At 36.6% G+C, this 10,279-nt stretch overlaps 1 long non-coding RNA gene across 1 annotated transcript; it reads left to right on the top strand.

The window, feature by feature from the left end:
• LOC109843265 lies at positions 8,194 to 9,713 on the top strand. The gene is made up of 3 exons (XR_002247604.1): positions 8,194 to 9,309; positions 9,404 to 9,613; positions 9,687 to 9,713. It is a non-coding gene; the product is annotated as an uncharacterized LOC109843265 (long non-coding RNA).

The following is a 10,279-nucleotide window of genomic DNA, read 5'->3' as shown; positions in this document are numbered from 1 at the left end:
CTGCCGGATTGAAGACTTAAAAGTACACAGATTTCAGAGAGGAGGAGGAGAGATCGGATCCAGTTCTTCAACGCAAGAGAAGAGTTCTTCGTCAGATCTACATCACCCGTACCCGATCCTTAGTATTATCACGTTGTGTTAATACTAAGAAGAGCAAATATCTCGCTTTATCCGAGATAGGCGCTTCACGTTTCTAGATCTCCTCACGGATTGACGAAGCTCTGCCCAATTTTTCAGCAATCAGATCTGATCAACGGTGGTCCATGGATAAACCCCGGCACAGGCAAAGATCCCACGCAAGCAGAAGACCGATGAACGATCTCTGCGTTTGTTTGATAAAGTTGTAATCTTTTTTTTTTATTTTCATTGTGTAAGGAGATCTTATAAAAAGATCAACTTTTTATTTCATTCGAGTTTATTGTAACGACTAAAGTTGTAATAGATTCGATAACAATGGAAATAGCAACTTTCTCCGCAAACAATTACAAGAGTGTGTTAGTTGTAGAGTTTTCGGTAAACTAGAAAATCGTATTGTGATGTGTAAACGTTATTCGGGTAAACGTAGAAAACCCGGTTGTGATAATGGAGATCTCCTCGAGGTGAGGAGCGGAGACGTAGGTCGTGGGGACCGAATTCCGTAATCATATCGTTTGTTTGTGATTGCATTGGCGCACTTATTTTTATGTTCATATCTTATATCGCCTTTGTTTGTTGCTTGTTGATTATATTGTCCACTATCTAGTTTAGATTGTTTACCCTTGTGTTAATTATATATCTTTGCATATATCTCATAGTATATCTCATTGCTAGGATATTTACCTTTGTTTATATTGCTTATTCTTGCGTGTAACATATTATATATCTCTCTTGCAAGAATAATTTGTTAATTAGTTTTAATTAGCATAAAATCGGATTAGATTAGCATAAGACCCTGATCACCCCACCTCTAGGGTCTAACATCCGAATGAGCAGAGTCTGAATCGTCTTGATGCATGTGCTCTTTTTCTAGGAAAAATTCGATAATTGGACATTTCACCTTTGAAGACCTTGCTTACTGCTGAGAAGCTGATATGAGCTACTTGAATATTTTCTCTAGGAAATCTCTCATATGAAGCTTTCTTTTTAGTTGTCATCTGAGCGAGAAGATCTACTCGCTCTATCGTGTCTGCCACCCATTGTTGCTCCTGACTTGAGCTAGGGGTCACGTCCGATGCTATGGTAGAATTGGCGTCACTGGTTGTTAGCTAATTGCCTTGCGACAAAGTCGCGGTACATGAGCCTGGATGAGGGAGTAATCAAGAGGAATTGAGACCTCTTGCCTCGCTCGTGTGGTGATAAATGCCATTGACCTCTCAAAGTATGCTCCTAATTCTAGGAGAATATCTAGAACCGGAGGAACTGTCAGCATCTTCCTCCTCATCTTCAGAGACTACACTGGTTGTATTAACTGTGAACTCATGGAGTATGTTCTTACACTTTCGGGCATGTCGTCGTCTTTTGATCCTAGCCTTTGAAGATTCGGGATTGTGAATAAGATGATTAAATACATATTCCTTTTCAAGAATAGCTTTGCATTGACATTTCTTTTGAACTATCATGACTACATCCTTGAGAGTCACACAATGTTGACATTGGCAGGCAATTTTTAGAGATAAGAACTCTCTCAGATCAACAAGAGTTCCAAGTTGATTTAAGTTATGGTTCTTTTCTGAGCCAACTTCACCATTATTGGTATTGGGATGTGAACGTCACCTTGATGTTGTTGTCTTGACCTTCACGGGGCGTGGTCAGAAGAATCACAATTGGTGATGTTATTCCCTTGCGAGAATTTTGATAAGGGGTTAACCCCATTGTTTGCTTCTTTCTAGGAAGCATAGTGAGCATCGCGAGATGCTTTAAAATGAACCCCTAGAGGGATTGTGGACTAAAGTCCAAAATTAGAAGATATAATAATGTCTTGACCCTCTGCAATGTTTGCGTCAGAAAATTATTTTATTTCCTGAACTCATTACAAATCATTTATCGAATACAATGAAGTCAAAGAAACAAGCATTTTTATAAGACCTATTGTTACAAACAAATAACCTCCTAGAAATACACGCAGACGATGTTTATCACCCGCTGCTTGCGTGAGATCTTTGCCTGTGCCGAGGGTGCGTTAGCCCGTGGACGACCGAATCACATATCCAAGTTGAATCGTGAAGAAGGCTTAAGGTCGATGTTTCATTTTAGAAACAAGGACAGAAGTGAATATCTCAGCAAAGTAAGATAAAACACTCTTCTCAAGATCAAGTTAAAACTTAGATCTCGAGGAAACACCTAAGGCTCTTGAAGTGCTTGAAAACAATGAAGTCTCTCTCTCTCTCTCTCTCTCTCTCTCTCTCTCTCTCTCTTGCTCAAAATCATATACTTCCTTTAAAAGCACGAGTTCAGGAAAATCTTTCCATAGACAAAAATACCCCTACGAATATTGAACTATCCTATCTATAATCAAATTCTAATTTTTAAATTAATAATGATTTATTCTATGGTTCGAACAGTGTACCAACTCAAACTCCCGATTAAACTTTATACTAAGGGGCTGTTTGGTTCGTTTCCTTGATATAGAGAAATGCAATTCCATGTAAAGAAACACAAGTTTTGAGTTTTCCAAACTTTTCTAAGAAATAGATTGTTTTGCTTTGGTTCACACATAAAAAATGGTGGGAAACCAATGTATTTATTTTTCTTGTGTTTGGTTCGCATAGAAAAAAAAGGAAAACTTTTGTAAACAAAGCAGAGAAGGAAAAAAAATCTGACGTGGCAAAGTTTTCTTCAATTTCACTTGGTTGGGGAAGGAAATCGGAGAGGGAAAAAAATCTTAGTTGGCGACGATTTCAGCAGAGTTTTCTCTCTTCCATTCGAGCGAACCAAAGCGGCACAAAGAAATGGACGGAAACAAAAAGCTGACGTGGAGGGCTAAAAATCTAACGTGGAGGGGTTTTCTGAGTTTTCCACCCCTTATAATAGCGAACCAAACAGCCCCTAACAACATTCTTTATATATAAATCCTAGATTGATAACAAATCCCCGATTAAACTCCAACAACAATATTTTTATCTGTAGACTCAAACTTTAATTGGACTATTTCCTTATTCTTAAGACTCCAACAACATTCTTTTCCGTAAACTCCAACATTCTTATCTGTACACAATAACTAGGTGAGATCCCCGATTTAACTTGCTTTGATTATCAGTCATAAACTGATTATTGATAACAAATCCCCGATTTTTTTAATTTTTTGATCAGTTGCTTGTTGTTTACTTGGAGTTCTTATATTAGTATTTGATTACAGTGTTTACAAGCATAATGGAGAAAAGAAGAACATGGTTGTTACTCAATTCAAGCTTACTGATGCTAGACGATGCTTTCCATGCTAGGATGAACCGGCTTTTAAGGTTTTTTTTTTTTTTTTCTCTTCACGGTTTTTTTGTGATTTGGCGAATACAGACTGGGAGTAGGATTTGTTTATTTTCTAATAAGCTAGGTTAGGCAATTCAGAAGACCAATCAAAGTAGTTCTTTCATGTTGTTAGATATTTTGCTCTAGCTTCTTATTTATTGACCGTATTTTTATATTTCATATTGAAAATGAGTTCTCATGCTTTGTAATTTGAAGAAGAAACAATGTATATGATGAATACTCTGTCACACCCTGCACCCTTGAGCCCGTTAGGGCAATGTAGTGGGATCCATGGAGTGTAACGCATGGTTTAGCTCAATCTGCTGCTAAAATTGACTATTCTTATCTGTAGACTTAAACTTTATACACAAATCAAATCCTAATAAAATCCCCGATTGATTAAATATTGTTTTTCCCGATTGATTGTAACACAATTCAAATCCTAATAAAACTCTAATTATGACTATTACCTGTCACATACAATACCTCATGTCTATATATAAACAAAGAAATTACACAATTTTTATAGTAACTTCATCTCCTTCAACATGTATGTTTATTTTTTATTTTCAAGATTATTCTTTAGAAATATTGTGTATTTGATTTAATGGTGATGCTTGTTTTACACTGGAATTACTTTTTATGGCAATTGATAATTTTTTAAATTTTTTCAATTTTCATGCAAAATTTAGAGGATTAAGAATTTGATTGTTGCAGGTTCTCCCATCTATCAAGGTAAACCTTCATGTTTGATATTATTTTAATTTAGATTTATTTAATTATATATTTTATTTGATTAAACCAAATAGAAATCAAATACTTTTCCTCTTATTTTTTTATCTTTTTTTATTTTTTTATTTGCATGCTTTTAAGTAGTTTCTATTTTTGCGTAGATTACAACACATTCATACTTAGTCAAGGCTCTCTTATTATAAGGCATAATATCAAAATAATTTAATTTTATATATTTAGTCCCTTTTATAGTGATATTTAGTACCTTTTATATTTGTTTTGCTAATTCTACATCCCTTGCAAGTTCTTCTTCTACTAATAGATTGTTCACGTGCACTATCGGATTTCCATCTCATCCAATATCGGCCTGTGCAAGTTGCATATGTTCTTAATTATTTCCTCATCATTATTTCTATTAAGGGAGATGTTAGTATCCAAAAGGCGGAAGCTTTCTTGTGACTTTTTAATTGCCTAAGACATAAAAATATAAATTTTGATGACAAATTAGATAACAATACAATAAACCTCAGCTCTAAACTTTCTTACAACCTTGCAATAACAGTAATTTTAACAAGTTACAATATAATTTCTCCTTAGCTTCAAAATGAGGAATTTTAGTCCCCGATGTATTCGTAGAATGGAGGACATGAATTTCTTATTATACTCCTTCAACAATATAATTTTTCATCACATTATTTTCAAGTGCTTAATTCACTTAAAAAGCACCATTTGGTCATGCATACAAAGCCATGTAGATCATCAAAAGCGTTTTGCAAACACAATTATTTCATGATGCATTGACACATTAGTGTGTAATCATTCACATACGAAGTCCCATGAATGCAGACAGAAGAAAGTCCGACCATATGAGGAAGATGTTGCTAATACATAAGAATCCCCTGATTTTATTCTTTTCTGGAATTTGGATGTTTAAACATTCTTTCCGGATCATAAAATTTAATCTCTCTAGTCGGAAGATGTTGCTAGATGTTGCTAATACATAAGGATCCCCTGATTTTATTCCTTTCTGGAATTTAGATGTTTAAACATTCTTTCCGGATCATAAAATTTAATCTCCTTTTTTGCCCTTATATCCTTTTTTTGTGCTAACATCGTCTCATTTCCCATAAGAAATGCCCATATCCCTTCCTAGCTCTTGGTCAATTAAAAACTTGGAATTCACAGAGATTTTATTTGGAATCTTTGAGTTGTAAGAATATGAAAATCATTTGACCACAACTTAATCTAATCATTCTTGTGAATTCTTCTTCTTCTTCTTCTTCTTCTTACATACACGCTCACTACTAAACTCTGGTTTAATAAATAAATATATGAATATGATTGTCTTAGCCCCAAATTTATCAATAAAAGGATATTTTTCCAGTTTAGCTTAAAAATCTATTACATTTATTTTTATTAATATTTAAATAAAATACTAATATATCTAATAATTCAATTTTACATATTTGAACTCAAGATGAATCTGACTTATTTAAAGTAATGAAATAAATATAAAAGATTTTTTTAATATTTAACCACGTGCAATGCACGTGCATAAAAACTAGTTCGCCAAAAGCTCAAGTCTCTGGCTAGAATCTGCTTGGTCCCGTGCATATAGGTGTTTGGGAAGTATTTATAGACCCTACAAGCAGTTACTAAAGGTAGAAAGTTAAAATAAAACCAACTTGACAACCTCCATTTCTGAGACAGTTTCCGTATCTCGGAAACTATGGGTTGTCTCATAGATTCTGAGACACATTCCCTGTCTCAGAAGAAGGAGTTCAATCAGTCCTTTTTGTAACTGACTTCCCACATTTAAGTGCCATTATTTCTGCAGTTATGAGTATGCTTTTCATTTGAAACAGTCCTCCCATGTTCACACACGATCCCTAGCAGTTATGAAGCCATGTGGACCACGCAAAACCTAAGAAAACCGCCAACGGAAGTGTGAAATTCCCCCATAGTTTCCGAGACAGTTTCCTTCTCTCGAAAACTATGGGTTGTCTCATTGTTTTCGAGACACATTCCCTGTCTCGAAAACTATGAGCAATCTTGTAGTTTCCTAAACACTTTTCGTATCTCGGTTGAAGAAAACAGTTTGTACTACATTCGATATTTTGGCTCTAACTCTCTCGTCTAATCTCAGAATGAGGTAATTCAAGATGTGTTGGAAAGCTGATAAATAGACCTACAACTTCCCATGGGCGAGATATACATGGTGTGGGCAAGACACACATGGTGTTTCGCCCCTTGTGGGCGAAACATACCTCCTGGCTGAGTTGTTTCTTCGTTGTTTTTCCATTTCGCGCATTCCTTTACTTTCCCCTTGGCATCGAATAATCCTTTTTGACTCGGATAAGGACATTCATCGCTTTCTCTTCATCTAGAGCTACTTGTGGGAACTTATAGGTAATTTTTGACGCCTACATGCAGTGCCGGGGATGGGTAATTCTTCGCTCTGAGTAAAGTTCATTTGGCTTTCAGCAAAGCTCAAACACTCTTTGGCAAATGTCGCCTTTATACATGTGGGGGTGATTTAGACCCTAAATTTGCATTGTGGCGAGTTTTGCAATAAGTCCTCACAGTTGCCATCGATGCTTGGTTAGAGGAAATGTATTCCTCGTACTTCGCTTGGTCAAATTTGATGACTAACAATTCTACAAAAGAATCAAAGGTCTTTGTATCAAATTGCAACACAGTTTTTTCATCGGATGAGAAAGAAGTCCCCAGCGGAATCTCCATCTTATTTTTGAATCTTTTAAATTTGCAATTAACTCAGATTATAATTGGAAGACTTATAATGAAACTAAAAAATATTTTTTTTCCTGGAGGTTCTTTTTTGTGTGCCGATGAAGCATCAATCTTGTACTTCACTGACGATCTGAGTAAGATGAAGGGGTCTCTTGCTGGTGGTCTTTGAGATGATCTCTTAAAAGATAGCTCAGCCTTCTCTTACATCCTAAATTCGAAGATCGCCAATCTATGAGACATGTATAGAGTCTAATGCTTGGATGTGTGATACGGATAGTTCGAATCTCTCAGTGGCTAATTTTCTTAAACGAACATTCTCCCCCTCTTCTTATAGATTAAGAGTGAGAGCTAATGGCCTCTCTATAAGTGGAATAAGTGGTCTTTAATTTAGGAGAGAGTGAGGAGCAGTTACAGCTCATCAAAAGGCCCGAACGCGAAATTGGCCGATAACTATGTGCCTCGAAGCTCACTAAAAGAGCTGAAATGAGGTCCACTTGATCATGGATGGGCCTTCTTCTTTAGATTGTGGATGACGTGGCCCATGTGAAGAGCTGTAGGTGAAGCTTGGTAAAGAACGGCGAGCTTCAAGGGGCTCAATATTGACTTGATCAGATCATGTCTGAGTGGCTATGTAGTGATGTTCGTGTGCTTGTTTGGGTGAGCTTCGCTATAGCCTGTTGTGGGCTTGACTTCAGGCCCATTTGAAGTGTTTAAATCATGATTGTTTCACTTCTTAGATCCGAGTTGAACATCGACCTTGATAAAATATGTTTTAACCATCTATAAAGTATCACAAAATTGGTTCACTAAATTTTCTATAACCCTCTTGGAGTCTGGTTTTGTGCTTATCCCGTGTTCATACCTCAACATGGCACTTGGTACCTACTGGTCTTGTTTATGCTGATGACATTACAATTACTAGTGACGATCATTCCTATATTGTGCTTCTTAAGAAATTTTTACATTCAAAAATTTCATATCAAAGATCTCCTTCTCAAGTTCTTTCTAGGTCTTGAAGTAGCTCACTCAAAGCAAGGGATTTACCTCTTTTAGAAGAAGTATGCCTTAGATGTTATTCGAGATGTCTACTTGGAAGGAGGCACTAGTGCTTTTTCCATGGAACAAAATCTTGACGATGGTCCCCTCGTGTCGGATCCTTCACAATATCGCTGTTTGATTGGTCGCTTGCTATATCTCACAATCACATGGACTGACATTGTCTATGCGGTTCATCTCCTTAGCAAGATCATGAGTGCACCTCGTGAATCTCATTGGCATGCTGCAGTTCGAGTTCTTCAATATATCAATTCATCTCCAGGCATTGGCACCCTTCTTTCAGCCAATAGCCCTCTCAACGTTCATGCATGTTCTGATTGGGCCTCTTGTCCCATGACTTAGTGCTCTACAATGGGTTATTGAACTTTTCTTGGTTCTAGTCTTATTTCATGGAAATTCAAGAAACAATCGATAGTTTCTCGTTTTCTGCTGAAGCCGAATATCCTGCTATGGCTTTTACTACTTGCAAACTCCTTTGGCTCAGTTATCTTATTCATAATGTTTGAGTCAAATTCACTACCGCCAAACTATACTGCGACAATCAAGCTACTCTCCACATTGCCTCCAATCCTGTTTTTCATGAGAGCACTAAACGCATAGAGCTTGACTGTCATCTCGTCCGAGACAAAATTCAAGATGGTTTTCTTCAAACATCCTATGTACCAAGTCATCTTCAACTTGTGGATATATTCAGAAAGCCACTTGGTAGGGACCAATTTTTATCTCTTGCTAGCAAGCTTGCTCGAGTATTTCATTCTACAAGCTTGAGGGGGATGTTTGACGGTATCAAATCTGAAAGATTTGATAACAAATCAAACTCAAATTACTTTTGTTATGCAAAGATCAAATCTCCGGCTTGATCGGAGTCTTGATTCGAATCAACTTAGTTATTTTATGCAGTTGTAAATTCCTTCTTTAGCTTCTGTAAGTTTGGTTTCTCAACAGCATGTAAACTCTATATATTGAGCTAGCTACAGTGAATGAAAAACATCAAATTCCACTTTCTTCAATGTGCAAGTTGACGATTTATTAGTCAGTCAATTCCCAATTCATGCATGCAAAAAAGGCTTTGCGTGAAGACACATTGTATCCATATGCGAAATCAATAAATGTATCTTCCCAAACTCTTCACATGCATGCAACCTCAATTCAGATATTTTTAGTCTTTCTTTCACCTGATTTTAAGCAGAACCTATAACAGATATTTTTAGTCTTTCTTTCAATAATTTTCTCGCCGCTTTAGTCAGGAGACATGATTTCTTTAATATTTTTTTGACGTGGAAATCACAACGAATTGATGCGCTGGTGGCTTGTTGGAGATATATATGTGTAAGTCATTTATTTGGATTTTCATCATTTGGAGTTATTAGATTATTATTATGTTTAATACACTAATTTGTATCTATTTTTTTATATGCTGAAGCGATTTTTCTTCCTTGACGATAACATTTGTGCCTGGACTTACTGCTTCACGCAAATCAATCTATCGTTTAAGAGGTGGCGATCTGAGGTGAAGGAAAAGTATTTCATTCAAATAACAAACGATTGGGAGCGCTTCTGGCATCTTGACGAGCGTGTAGATGGAGTAGAATTTTTTACACTTTGTGATTACTGGGACACGGCTGAAATCCAGGTATTATTGTCGTACATTTTTTCATTTTATATGCTAAATTTCTATATTTTCCTGATTTGACATTGTTTTCTAGGCTCAAGCTGAAATAGCAAGGAGGAACCACAACGCTCCCCGCAGTTACGAGCATCACGGGGGCTCCAGGTCCTTTAGTCAGCATTATCATCAATTGGAGCTTGAGGTATATAATATATTAGCTTATAAATTATCAATTTGAGTATACTTTATGTGTTATGGGTTAATAATGTATTTGAATAAAATAGGGAAGGGGAGATCTCAGACATTTTGCAATTCGTATTCTGACTTCTTGGAGCCCGAATTACGCCGATGAAGAGAAGAAGGCGAAGAACAAGGATCTGGCTGTAAGTAGCAGTTCATTTGTATATTCAATTTAATAACAATGCATCATTAAAAAGTTGACTTGCCCGGATTGTTTTGATATATCGCAGGAGAAATTACATCTCAAGGTACAAGAGCAAATATCTCAGTCTCAGGTCGGTTCTAACACTCCGGCCCGACTAAGTAGAGAGGAGGAGGACTCCATCATCGAGACGGTCATTGGACCGAGTAGGAAGAACAGATACCGGTGGAGAGGATCCGAGCAGAGGCCGCACGAGTCTAGTAGCACCTACGAGTTTGCAGTACCATCAGGAACACCAGGAAGCAGTT

This window comes from Asparagus officinalis, chromosome 5 (genome assembly GCF_001876935.1).
Source record: "Asparagus officinalis chromosome 5, Aspof.V1, whole genome shotgun sequence".
Lineage (NCBI taxonomy): Eukaryota > Viridiplantae > Streptophyta > Magnoliopsida > Asparagales > Asparagaceae > Asparagus > Asparagus officinalis.
Note: the sequence above shows the minus strand (reverse complement) of the source record. Positions and strands in the feature narration are given on the sequence as shown.